General features: G+C 43.7%; 1 protein-coding gene across 1 annotated transcript in view; it reads left to right on the top strand.

Annotated features, from left to right (window-relative positions):
• Positions 1–13,396, top strand: part of ephb6 (eph receptor B6) — a 183,304-nt gene that overhangs the window by 45,348 nt on the left and 124,560 nt on the right. The gene's annotated exons all lie outside the window — the stretch shown is intronic.

The following is a 13,396-nucleotide window of genomic DNA, read 5'->3' as shown; positions in this document are numbered from 1 at the left end:
ATTTATACAGGCATCATGTGACAGATCATGTGACACTTTGATTGCACACAGGTGGGTCTTAATCAACTAATTATGTGACTTATAAAGTGAATTGGTTGGACCAGCTTTTATTTAGGGGGTTTATACGAAAGGGGGTGAATACTTATGCACACTCCAGATTTCTGTTTTTTTTTTCATCTCAATTATTGTTTGCAGGGCCGGTTCTGGAGGGGTAGCAACGGTAGCATTTGCACCCGGGACTGGTGTGGAGAGGGGCCCCCAAAAATAAGATAAAGTAAAAAATAAAGAGTTCTCTCTGTTCCTGAATAAGTGCATTACTGAGTGTCTGTGAGCAAAGGAGAGCCTGAACGTTGCAACCTCCCTATTGGCTGTTTATTGGCTGTTTGTAAAAATGTATCAGTTGTTGCCCTTCCCACGGGAATCATCGCGGACTCGAGAGACGAGACCTGACGAGTTAGTTCGTTGGTAGCAGAACAAAATGTCTGCACACAAATCGGGTTTTCAGAAAAGGAAAGAAAATAAACGCAGGGTCAAAAATACAAAAAAGGAGGCAGAAAATGCAAAACGAGTTTTAAGGTAGGACAAATGGTTACTTTTCTGAGGCAGCCCGCCGTGGCTGCCTGCAGGCTTATTTATTATAGCCCATTTAGTTAAAATAGTTGATCTAAAATGTTTATAGTTATGTGATGGTTGTCCTGATTTAGACTGGTGTGTGTGTGTGTTTTTTTTTTTTTTTGGGGGGGGGGTGCGATGTTGCACCCAGGTCCAGATTAGGGCAGAACCGGCCCTGGACAGAACCCACCACAAAAGAGTCGAATGAACCTGTATCCCGAAGAATCTTTACCGGGACTCGTGCACCACCCGCCACCAATGATACAAAGCCTTCAGACACAAAAGCGGAAAAATCTGGACCTTCCGGGCCAACACTCACCAGCTCCTGAGAAGAAACACAGGGAGAGGCACAGAGAGAAGCACAAGGACATGAATGAGAAGAGTCTGACTTCACACTAATAACTCCAGAACCGGCCCTGATTGTTTGTGTCACAATAAAGAAACAATTTGCATCTTTAAAATGGTAGGCATGTTGTGTAAATCAAATGGTGCAACCCCCCACCCCCAAAAGTCCATTTTAACTCCATTTTGTAATGCGACAAAACAGGACAAAAACAAAGGAGGATGAACACTGTATAAACAGCTTGAGGTTGCAATGTCTTGGGGTAAGAATGCCCTGGGAAAATGATGAGGAGCTGGTGGTGTAGATGTGGAAATTGTCCGATAATGCATTCAGAGAGGGAATGCATTAGTTGCTGAGATTGGGACCTTATTTTACTGCATGTTGTAAGGTTGAAAATGATGGAGAGACAGCTGATTGAAACACTTCTGTAATATTTCTCTTGCAGCTTCATTTCAGTTAAAAAGCAAAGCATGTTTTCTAAATCAGATAGTTCTTTTCAAAGTGCTTTTGCATTGTGAAATTGTCCAGCCTGCTCTGTTTGGAAATTCAAATCCTTGCTTTCCATCTTGGGTTCATACATTTCCAAAAACACCATTTCTGAACTCAGATGAATGATGGTATCATCACTACTAACAGGGGCGTCAGAAGCATTTTTAATGTGGGGGGGACACACTGGCGGGGGGTGTGGGGGGTCCTCCCCCAGAACATTTATTAATTAATTAATTAGAGGCCATTTCCTGCATTCTGGTGTATTTTTAACAGGTTGTTAAACACCTAATTTTACCTACAAAAGTCAATGACTATTTTAGAGACTCAACAATACAGTGGTGCTTGAAAGTTTGTGAACCCTTTAGAATTTTCTATATTTCTGCATAAATATGACCTAAAACATCATCAGATTTTCACACAAGTCCTAAAAGTAGATAAAAAGAACCCAGTTCAACAAATGAGACAAAAATATTATACTTGGTCATTTATTTATTGAGGAAAATGATCCAATATTACATATCTGTGAGTGGCAAAAGTATGTGAACCTTTGCTTTCAGTATCTGGTGTGACCCTCTTGTGCAGCAATAACTGCAACTAAACGTTTGCAGTAACTGTTGATCAGTCCTGCACACCAGCTTGGAGGAATTTTAGCCCATTCCTACGTACAGAACAGCTTCAACTCTGGGATGTTGGTGGGTTTCCTCACATGAACTGCTCGCTTCAGGTCCTTCCACAACATTTTGATTGGATTAAGGTCAGGACTTTGACTTGGCCATTCCAAAACATTAACTTTATTCTTCTTTAACCATTCTTTGGTAGAACGACTTGTGTGCTTAGGGTCGTTGTCTTGCTGCATGACCCACCTTCTCTTGAGATTCAGTTCATGGACAGATGTCCTGATATTTTACTTAAGAATTAGCTGGTCTAATTCAGAATTCATTGTTCCATCAGTGATGGCAAGCCGTCCTGGCCCAGATGCAGCAAAACAGGCCCAAACCATGATACTACCACAATCATGTTTCACAGATGGGATAAGGTTCTTATGCTGGAATGCAGTGTTTTCCTTTCTCCAAACATAATGCTTCTCATTTTAACCAAAAAGTTCTATTTTGGTCTCATCCGTCAACAAAACATTTTTCCAATAGCCTTCTGGCTTGTCCACGTGATATTTAGCAAACTGCAGATGAGCAGCAATGTTCTTTTTGGAGAGCAGTGGCTTTCTCCTTGCAACCCTGCCATCCACACCATTGTTGTTCAGTGTTCTCCTGATGGTGAACTCATGAACATGAACATTAGCCAATGTGAGAGAGGCCTTCAGTTGCTTAGAAGTTACCCTGGGGTCCTTTGTGACCTCGCCAACTATTACACGCCTTGCTCTTGGAGTGATCTTTGTTGGCCAACCACTCCTGGGGAGGGTAACAATGGTCTTGAATTTCCTCCATTTGTACACAATCTGTCTGACTGTGGATTGGTGGAGTCCAAACTCTTTAGAGATGGTTTTGTAACCTTTTCCAGCTTGATGACCATCAACAACACTTTTTCTGAGGTCCTCAGAAATCTCCTTTGTTCGTACCATGATACACTTCCACAAACATGTGTTGTGAAGATCAGACTTTGATAGATCCCTGTTCTTTAAATAAAACAGGGTGCCCACTCACACCTGATTGTCATCCCATTGATTGAAAACACCTGACTCTAATTTCGCCTTCAAATTAACTGCTAATCCTAGAGGTTCACATACTTTTGCCACTCACAGACATGTAATATTGGATCATTTTCCTCAATAAATAAATGACCAAGTATAATATTTTGGTCTCATTTGTTTAACTGGGTTCTCTTTATCTACTTTTCGGACTTTGTATGAAAATCTGATGATGCTTTAGGTCATATTTATGCAGAAATATAGAAAATTCTAAAGGGTTCACAAACTTTCAAGCACCACTGTAAGTCCTCATTCAATGAGTCCATATATTCATCAGCCTGTTTTTAAACCCACTGCTCTTCCTAAGATAATGAGATGACTGTGACACAGTTTATCACCTTTATGGGTGCATTTTACTTTTTATTTTGTGTTTCCTTTTTTATTTAGTTTTAGATGTAACACAACGTGCCACTGTGCCAAGCAATAGTGACACTCAACTGTATGTTTAAAAATAAGAATATTCATAATTTCACACAATGAACAGGCATGACATGGCGTCATGCAAACTTCATAACACAAAATCACACTGTGTCCAGCAACGGTGACACATAAAAAACAACTTCACACAATGAACAGGTGCAATTTTGTTCACCACCAACAGTGACTTTAGTGGGTGCATTTTACTTTTTTCCGATTTAGTGATACTCATAACAAAAATGGCATGGCATCATGCACTCTTCATAACACACAATCACACTGTGTCAAGCAACGACACATAAAAGAGAACTTCACACAATGAGCAAGTGCAGTTTTGTCAACCTACATGCAATGGTGGTACTACAGTAACATTTACAGATCAGTATAACAAATAGATTTATAGATAGAACTCCTTCTTACATTGGTGCCACCACAATTTCTACCACTTCATAACTTTTATCCCCCTTTCATTCACAATCCACCTGGAATAACATCCATCTCTCGCCATCGCTTTCCTCTCTACTATTCCTTCCCCATACACTGATTTCCCATGTTACTTTCCAGAAAACTGCCAAAGACCAGACAAAACAAGTTCTTCAGATCACAACAGGGAATCAATAAATATCATCAGAGCAGACTTGACCTCATTCTTGGCATTACAGTAAGGCAGGCCGACTGGGTTTGAATTAAATGATGGCTAACATTAAGCTAGCTGATACATCTCCTAACATTGACTAGCCAGCTAACTGCACTAACATTTCCATTGGGACAAAAGAAACCCAAACTGTCCTGTGGGGAAATTCTGACTGACTTTCCACTGCTTTGTAAAGAATGTCCTTATGTCCATTGTGTCTGGGGAGGAGCAAATACTGCAAACAATTCATCATCAACCAAGAATACCCCATTAGGCTAAGCTTATTTCACTGTTTAGTTGAACATTAATTTAACGTGGCCTAGGGTTAATTTTGACAGCAGATAAAAGAATAAGGTTTCAGCAAAAGCTAGCCATTGTGAGGTGGCAATGTGGCTGACGTCACCTCCTCCACTCTCGAGCAGCTACACCAACATGTCTCTGCTCGCGCTGAGGTTTTCTTGCACGCAGTGAGTTGTTGTAGGTAATGCCCGGAAAACCCGGAGTGGATTTTCAGTGGGATGTGTATTCTCTTATCGATCAAGTGGAATGGATTCTTTCACAAAGCAACAGAAACGGCGCTGGGTGAACTCATATTTTATGTTAAATGTGGGGGGGTCCAAACGAAGAGTTATGAAATGTGAGGGGGACATGTCCCCTTCACATTCAATGGTGGCGACGCCCATACTAAACATTTAGGTCATGGTTTGATGGCTAACGTTACTGGCCCATAGTAAGATGTGCCTTTTGAGTTGTATAATAGAATGGCATGGTGGTGCAGTGGTTAGCACTGTCACCTCACAGCAAGAAGGTTCTGTGTGGGTTTCCTCAGAGTGCTCTGGTTTCCTCCCACAGTCCAAAAACATACACATTAGGTTAACTGGCTACTCTAAATTGGCCATAGGTGTAAATGTGAGTGTGAATGGTTGTTTCTTTCCATGTTAGCCCTGCAATAGCTTGGTAACCTGCGCAGGGTGTCCCCTCTCACCCAAAATCAGCTGGGATTGGCTCCAGCTCACCCGCAACCCATCCTTCCATTCCATCCATCCGTTATCTGTAGCCGCTTATCCTGTGCAGGGTCGCAGGCAAGCTGGAGCCTATCCCAGCTGACTATAGGAGAGAGGAGGGGTACACCCTGGACAAGTCATCAAATTCGCCCGCAACCCTCAGCAGGATAAGCAGTGTAGACAATGGATGGATGGAAGTTACAATGCTGGCAGAGCACTGCTTAACATGACTGAGGCTTTAAAACATTTTCGAGATGATCATGTTCAAGCAGAGATACAAAAACATTAATTAAATTTCCAGTTTCCAGTTGAGAGTACGCTGTGCACATTTTGGCTGCTGCTTCTCACCGGAGCTTTTTAATCTTCTCCCCCCCCCCCCTTGTTTTTCTTTTTGTGATTGTATGATTTGATGTTTGCTCTTTGTCTGGGTGTTTTGTCTGCCAGTTGTGGTATAGCTCTAGGCCCAGTTTTGAGTATTGGTTCCCTTCAGGCCTTGGTCTGCTATGAGTGATGCCGGTGCTCCTTGCTATGGACTGCAGTGAGCTCGTTGCTCTTTTAACATTGGGGTTGTCCAGTGCTCTGTGCAGCGGTGCTTCTGTGCTTGCCACAGTGTTCCAAGCAATGTTGCCCGGTGGCATTGCGGTGGCTGTGCAGGCGGTTTGGGACATACCAGCACTCTGTGTGGCGGTGCTTCTGTGTTCACTCTGTGGATCCATGGCGCAGTGTTCTGGGTGATGTTTCCTAGTGGCCTCATGCCAGGCATACAGATATACTTTTGTGCACCTTTGGTGGGACTGTGGGCAGCTACGTCACTGGAATTACATCCTGACCCTTTTTGGTGAACGTTTTTTCCCCCCTCTCTAATTGTAAAGTGAGAAAGGCGCTATATAAATTGAACTTTATTATTATTATTATTATTATTATAGAAAACTACATTTAAAAATCCTTCAATACATTCAAACAACAAAATGAGGATGAAACAGTGAAAGAGCACTTCCTGAACATGGTGTGTGCTAAATCTTCATCACAGAGAGCTGCTCTTGATTTATTATATTACCCAGAACACACACCACTGGGTTTGGATATGAGAGAGTTGAGGGCTCTCCAAATAATCTCTACAGATATCAAATTTGTGCACTGTGGGAATTTTGTCAAAGGCAGCATTAGGAGAAAGAGTGCATACGTTGGTGTTGGTTGCGTAGCACAATCCAGCCCTAGCCATCTTTAGAGTGGCTTTCACAGCACCTCTGGCAGTTAGGAGAGGTGAAATACAATTTCAAAAAATGGAGTGAAAATTAAATGAATGCTTTTCTGACACAGTTCCATGTGTTAACTTCACAGCTCAGAGAGTCAGTGGGATTAATAGCCAGGAATTAATTTCAGGGTGGGATAAAATAAATTAATTAATTAAAAAAACTAAATAAAATCAATGCGTGAGCTGGACAATTATGTCAGTAACCACAACACATCAGACAGCAATTAAGACACCTACAGTCAACTGATTTTGCCATATTAATAGGGGATTATATTTTATCTTATAAAAGCAGATCTAGCATGATTCTGAGTATTTTATCTTTTTTCCTCACCATAGCAGCTGGAGTCAGCAAAATATACAAGAGACACATTTACAGTACCAGCCAAAAGTCTGGACATATCGTCTAATTCAATGGTTTTCCTTATTTTTATTCATTAAAAGTCACTTAATGTCTTAAAGTAATGATGGATGGCATTTCTCTTTATTAGTTCAGCAATTCTTGATATAATATGGATTACTACAGTTGGGGAATAGGGCTATTTACTGTATTTTTATTATTTACTGTTTAATCTCAAACACATTAAGAAGGCAAGAAATGGCACTAATTAGCTTTTGACGAGGCAAAGCTGTTAATTGAAGAGCATTCCAGGCAACTACCTCATGAAGCTGGTTAAGATAATGACAACAGTGTGTAAAGAGTCAAGATAAACACTGGCTACTTTGAAGAATCTAAAATATGAAACATTTTGTGTTTTTTTAAAACACTTTACCACATAATTCCATATATGTTCCATATGTTATTTAATAGTTTTGCTGTCTTCAGTATTGTTCTACTATGTAGAAAATAGTCACAATACAGAAAAACCTATGAATGAGTAGGGGTGTACAAACTTTTGACTAGTACTGTATGTAGAGCAGCAGCTACAATTGACACCTTAACGATCTTTTGACCGTTGCAAAAGTAGAAAAGACTTTCAGTATGTGAATTGTGCATGAATAGTTATTCAAACTTCCACTGGAAAAAAAAAATGAGTTGATTCCCGATAACTTAGCATATCAGATTAGACTGGTACCAAAATTCAAAAAAGTGCTTATTTAAGGAGTTAAAGGCATTTTTGAGACAAAGTCGGCAAACAGTCTTATTTTGTCAATTTGGGTGTGCCGAATTCAAATCTGCAATATGCTGAGCTCTATCTGACCTCTGTTGACCTCTAGAGGTCATTGAACTTTGGGCCTGTAAACGTCTCAGCTGAACCCAGTTTCTCAGCTTTCTAAGGAATGAAATGTACTAAAATGATTAATGAAGTTAGCAAATGGCCTTGTTTGTTAAATGTTTGGGTGCTGAATTCATTTTTCATTTGTAAAACGACATATGACCTCTGATAACCTCAAGGTCATTAAACTTGGCCTATAGGCCTATGCATTTAACAGCATTTTTAAACTGACTTTACTCCCCCAAAAAGAATATGAACAAACAAAAAACAAATAGAAAGGAACAAATACAACATTAAATGGCAGTCCATGTACATGTGACTTACTTTTCACAATGAGAATGCCTAGGCGATCACCTTACATAACATTGTATAAACAATAACCGCTAAATGTAATGCAATGTTATGTAAGGTGATCGCCTAGGCATTCTCATTGTGAAAAGTCAGTCACATGTACATGGTCAAGGGCGGAAAACCATACTGGGTGCCCGTGATCTTTGGGCCCTTAGATGGCACTGAATCACATACAGGCATGCTTCTGTATTGGAAATCACAAAATGGGCTCAGGAATATTTCCAGAGAACATTATCCGTGAACACAATTCACCGTGCCATCCACCGTTGCCAGCTAAAACTCTATAGTTCAAAGAAGAAGCCGTATCTAAACATGATCCAGAAGCGCAGACGTCTTCTCTGGGCCAATGCTCATTTAAAATGGACTGTGGCAAAGTGGAAAACTGTTTGATTCAAACGAATCAAAATTTGAAGTTCTTTATGGAAATCAGGGACGCCGTGTCATTCGGACAGGGCCGGCTCTAGGTCTTTGGCTGCCCTAGGCGAGATTGAGTTTTGCCCCCCCCCCCCCACACACACACACACACACAAGAAAAAAAAAAACTCTTATAACATCTAAATAACACTTTAATCTAATTACTCTATTCTATTACTATTAAACAATGTACGGTGCATGGACAATAAACAAGAAGTCATTTTTATCTTTTTCATTATTGTTATTATTGTTATCATTATTAACATAAAGTGTCACAAAGTAAAATGACCACACAAATTCAATACATATCTCCATATAATGGGCAAAAACTCTTCCGCACCCTGTTCAAAGTATAGTGCATGGACAATAAACAAGAAATTATTTTTAGTTTCTTTTTTTGCTATTAAAAGTTAAGTCATCTCTGAAGAATTAACAAATTAAATGAATAAAAAATTCTACATTTCTAAATTGTGTTAACTTAAGCACCCTGTTAGGACATCAATGGGCTGTATTTTCAAACAAAAGTGCTATTATGGGTACTTTGTTATTGAAGTCTATTGCTGTTTGCATCTAGTTAGCTAGGCAGACATTGATTCAGGCGTCTAAAATGTTAATTTGCCACTATAATGGTTGATATGAGAGATTAGATCAGACTTACGACTTCGCTCTATTTGTTTCTTCCTGTAGCCTTCGTTTGCGCCCTTGCGCACCTGAGAGTTTGGATTTCTTCATTTAAAGTGCTGATGAAATGAACATGACTCTATGCAATTTCTTAAATAAACTATACAACATGGCAAACATGTTAGATTTCTGTTACAATTACGTGAAAAGAAGCTGTTGTTACGCGAATATCCAACTTTTAATTGCACAGCGCAAGAAAACTGGGTCCGTGGCTTGCGGCCATGTTGTGACGTCAGCGGAAGAACACGCTGCGGTTCACTGGCTGTTCTACTCTGGTTCTACTCAATGGAAATGGCGCATGAAAATGCCGGTGAACTCTCTAGTGCTAGCTCTTCCTCTTCTGGGAGTCTAGAATTGTGTTGATCTCTTCCGAATAGAATCTATGATAGCCTACCCTCTTTACCCTTTGCCTCTCGTTGCTAGGCGGCAGTTACATGAAAGCCTCAAGCTTTCACAAGCAAATACATGACTGATATCACGCCGACTTTATGATTACATTTATGATTATCATGTAGAATCTATAGCTCTACGTACCTTTATCTTATGTCGTTTCACAACACATGTTCTGACAGGAGGACTGTCTTTGGATCCGGCATAGTTACTAGTAGACCCCCTCCGGAATACTGGCAACAGATACTGCTGACGTTTTCCAGCCCAAAATATGTTCAAAACCCACCAAAATGCACTTGAAACCGCCCAACTGGGCAGGAAACCTCCCAATCTGGCAACACTGTGTAGGCACTGCTGATGGTAGTAACACACGTTTGTGCTGAACTGAACACCCAAGAGATTCTTTTAAGCTGGGAAGGGTGTCAAAACAATCCAAATTGAAGTGTTCAGAGCACAGGACGGATGTTGGTGAGGGCTCCCACTTGTCACGAGTGCGCCTGACTTGCTTCACCCACTTCGCATGCAGCTCGGGATCTCTGGGAAACTTGAATAAACTTACCCCATCCTTGTGGGTTTTGGAGCAAAAGCCGGCAATACAACGCGAAGGCATAATAACTATATATATATATATATATATATAATAATGTCTAATAAAAATACTAATAATGATAAACTGAACACCTGCCGCATCAACAACAAACTGGTAATTTAGGAGGAAGGTTCTTTCGCTGACATCATATAGCTCCTCCTCCTCCTTCGTCTCCTGGGTGCTGCAGCCCCGTCAAATTTGCCCAAATAGCTGCGTTTTTTTATCATAACTTGTAAAATAGGCGCTGTGGCAGCGGGGGCGTGGTCAAGCGCCGGTCTGTGACAGGAGGGCGGAGTCAGGGAAGGTGAGTGGCAGAATCACTACACCTGAGAGCAATTAACCTGTGTTTGTGTGTCTTCCCAGTGACCACGCCCTATTTAGGGAGGGAGAGTGAGAGCAGAGGAGATCTCTCCCGAACCAGACACCTGATGTGTGTGTGCGTGTGTGTCTGTGCCCAACATAGTGTGTTCACTGAAAAGTGTAACAATAAAACGATTTGTTGAACCTGATCTCTGTCCTGCTGTCCTCTGTGCTCCACCCCTCCGTAAGAACTGCTACAGTGGTGCTGAAACCCAGAAATTGGAGCACAGCAGCCTAACAGCCCCATGGAGTCCTCCCCGTTCGCCGAACTGGTCCACGCCCTCACCACGGCCCAGCAACACCAGCACCAGGCGCTACTCACCCTCTGAAAGGAGCAAGAAGAGCGGTTCGAGGCCCTGGTGTTGGCCCAACAAGAAGATCGGGAGGCGTTCCGGCACCTCCTCGCGTCGGCGGGGTCCATCAGCGCTCCGACCGCGGGCCCGTCTCCCCTCACTGTCACCAAGATGGGCCCGCAGGACGACCCCGAGGCGTTCATCACGCTCTTCGAGCAAGTCACCGAAGCCTCGGGGTGGCCGATGGAGCGGCGCGCCTCCTCCCCCTGCTATCGGGAGAGGCACAGCTGGCCGCGCTACAGCTCCCCGCTGACCGCCGGCTGGCCTACGCGGACCTCCGCCGGGCTGTCCTCCAGCGCGTGGGGCGCACTCCAGAACAGCAGCGCCAGCGCTTCCGCGTGTTGCACTTGGAGGAAGTCGGCCGGCCGTTCGCGTTTGGCCAGCAGCTCCGGGACGCCTGCTGGCGGTGGCTGAGGGCCGACAACCGCGCCGCCGAGGGAATCATCGACCAGGTGGTACTGGAACAGTTCGTCGCTCGCTTGCCGGCAGGAACTGCGGAGTGGGTCCGGTGCCACCGCCCAGTGTCGCTGGATCAGGCAGTCGAGCTGGCGGAGGACCATTTGGCGGCTGTCCCGGCAGCAGGACAGCAGATGGCATCTTCTCTTCTCTCCTCTTCTCTCTCTCTCTCTCTCTCTCCCCCTCCTCCTGTGTCCCGTCCTCTCCCCGTTCCCCCACCGTGGAGGCGGGGGCCGGCACCACCGGCCGCACCCGCGGTGCCCTCCCGTTTCTCCCGTCTGTGTCTGTCTCTCCCCCACCTCAGGTGAGTGAGCCCTAGATCACCGGTGCAGAGGGAAAGCCCGGGCCGGTTTGCTGGCGCTGCAGGGAGCCGGGCCACCTTCAACAGCAGTGCACGGCGATGGAGGTGGGTGCGGTGGTTCGGATCCCCGACGCGCCAGAGGCTGCCCTTGATCGGGCTGGAGCGTATCGCATACCGGTGAGTATCCAAGGGGCTACATATCAGGCGTTGGTGGATTCTGGTTGTAATCAGACCTCAATTCGCCAAAGCCTGGTTCAAGACGAGGCATTGGGGGGAGCACAAGGGGTGAAGGTGTTGTGTGTGCACGGGGATGTTCACCGCTACCCTTTGGTGTCAGTCCACATTATTTTCAGAGGGGAAAAATTTATAGTGAAGGCGGCGGTTAATCCTCGCCTTACCCACTCTTTAATTTTGGGGACTGATTGGCCGGGATTTCAGGGTTTAATGACACGCCTAGTGGGTCCTGCCATTTGACAGGGGGAGGTCCCGGTGTCGCTTTGGCGGGAGCAGCTGTCACAGAGCTGTCTACGTCATCTCCGCGTCCGAGTGAGGAGCCGCCGGCTCCTCCTCTCTCTATTGGGGAATCCCTCGCGGATTTCCCATTAGAGCAGTCGTGAGACAAGACTCTGAGGCATGCATTTGACCAAGTGAGAGTAATCGATGGTCAAACGCTCCAGATGAACGCCACCCTGTCCTTCCCCTACTTTGCGATTATGAAGGATAGATTATACCGAGTGACGCAGGACACTCAAACTAAAGAGCGAGTCACGCAGCTTTTAATTCCGAAGAGCCGCCGGGAATTGGTATTCCAGGCGGCTCACTTTAATCCCATGGCTGGACACTTGGGGCAGGATAAAACACTAGCCCGAATAATGGCCCGATTCTATTGGCCGGGGATTTGCGGCGATGTCCATAAAATAATGACACATAGCAAGAAAAGTACTTGGAAAACACTAAGGACATAGCTGAGAGGGATATACAAACCTTTCACCAAGTGATCACAGCAAACTTGAGTATACTTCGACTCGGCTCCCTTCGATTTCAGTGAGAAGTTCAAAAGCCACCTTTCTTGACGTCTTTTTGTGAAATCCTGTGTTCGTTCACCCTTTATCAGTTCATGGGGAACCCTGAAGAAACTTTTCAGTTTCACGGTTTGATGGATTCGAACAACCTAAAACAACGCAAGTGTAAGGCATTTTTCATGCGAGCAATGCACCTTCTTCATACAAACGCTTTGTCAGCTGAGCTTTGGTAGACCACCAGCTAAAGTTTTGAATAACTAATGAGGCAGATGTGATGTCACGTGAAACCCAGCAATACAGCTAGGGTTACAGTGGGGACCTAGTCCTCTGGTAACCGCAAGAGTTTGACTTCCCCACTTGCATCTGTATTGCAGCCTGCCTTGCCAGACAGTAGTAGATACCATTTTTATGATAATCTTTGGTATGACCTGACCATGAGTAGAACTCACGATCTCCCAGTTGAGAGGCAGACATGCTAACCACTAGGCCAACTCGCAGTAATTCCAGTTTGTAATGTGACAAAACAGGACAAACACAAAGTGGGATGAATACTTTTGCAAGACACTGTATACCAAGATTATGGTGTTTTGTTTGTTATTTTGCTGAAATATGCCTATGTTAAACACATAAAGGAGTCAGTAAGACTTGATCACCATCATCAATTATCCATATTTACTGCAGGCATAGTTATACGAATTGATGCTGAGGGATTTAGCTGATTAAATCAAAGGCACGCACACAGCATGACTTGCAAATCCATATTCACAAGAAGCCCTGCAGCTGAACAATGCTGCTCCATAAATTCAAAC

The sequence above is a fragment of the Neoarius graeffei genome, chromosome 5 (genome assembly GCF_027579695.1).
Source record: "Neoarius graeffei isolate fNeoGra1 chromosome 5, fNeoGra1.pri, whole genome shotgun sequence".
Classification (NCBI taxonomy): domain Eukaryota; kingdom Metazoa; phylum Chordata; class Actinopteri; order Siluriformes; family Ariidae; genus Neoarius; species Neoarius graeffei.
Note: the sequence above shows the minus strand (reverse complement) of the source record. Positions and strands in the feature narration are given on the sequence as shown.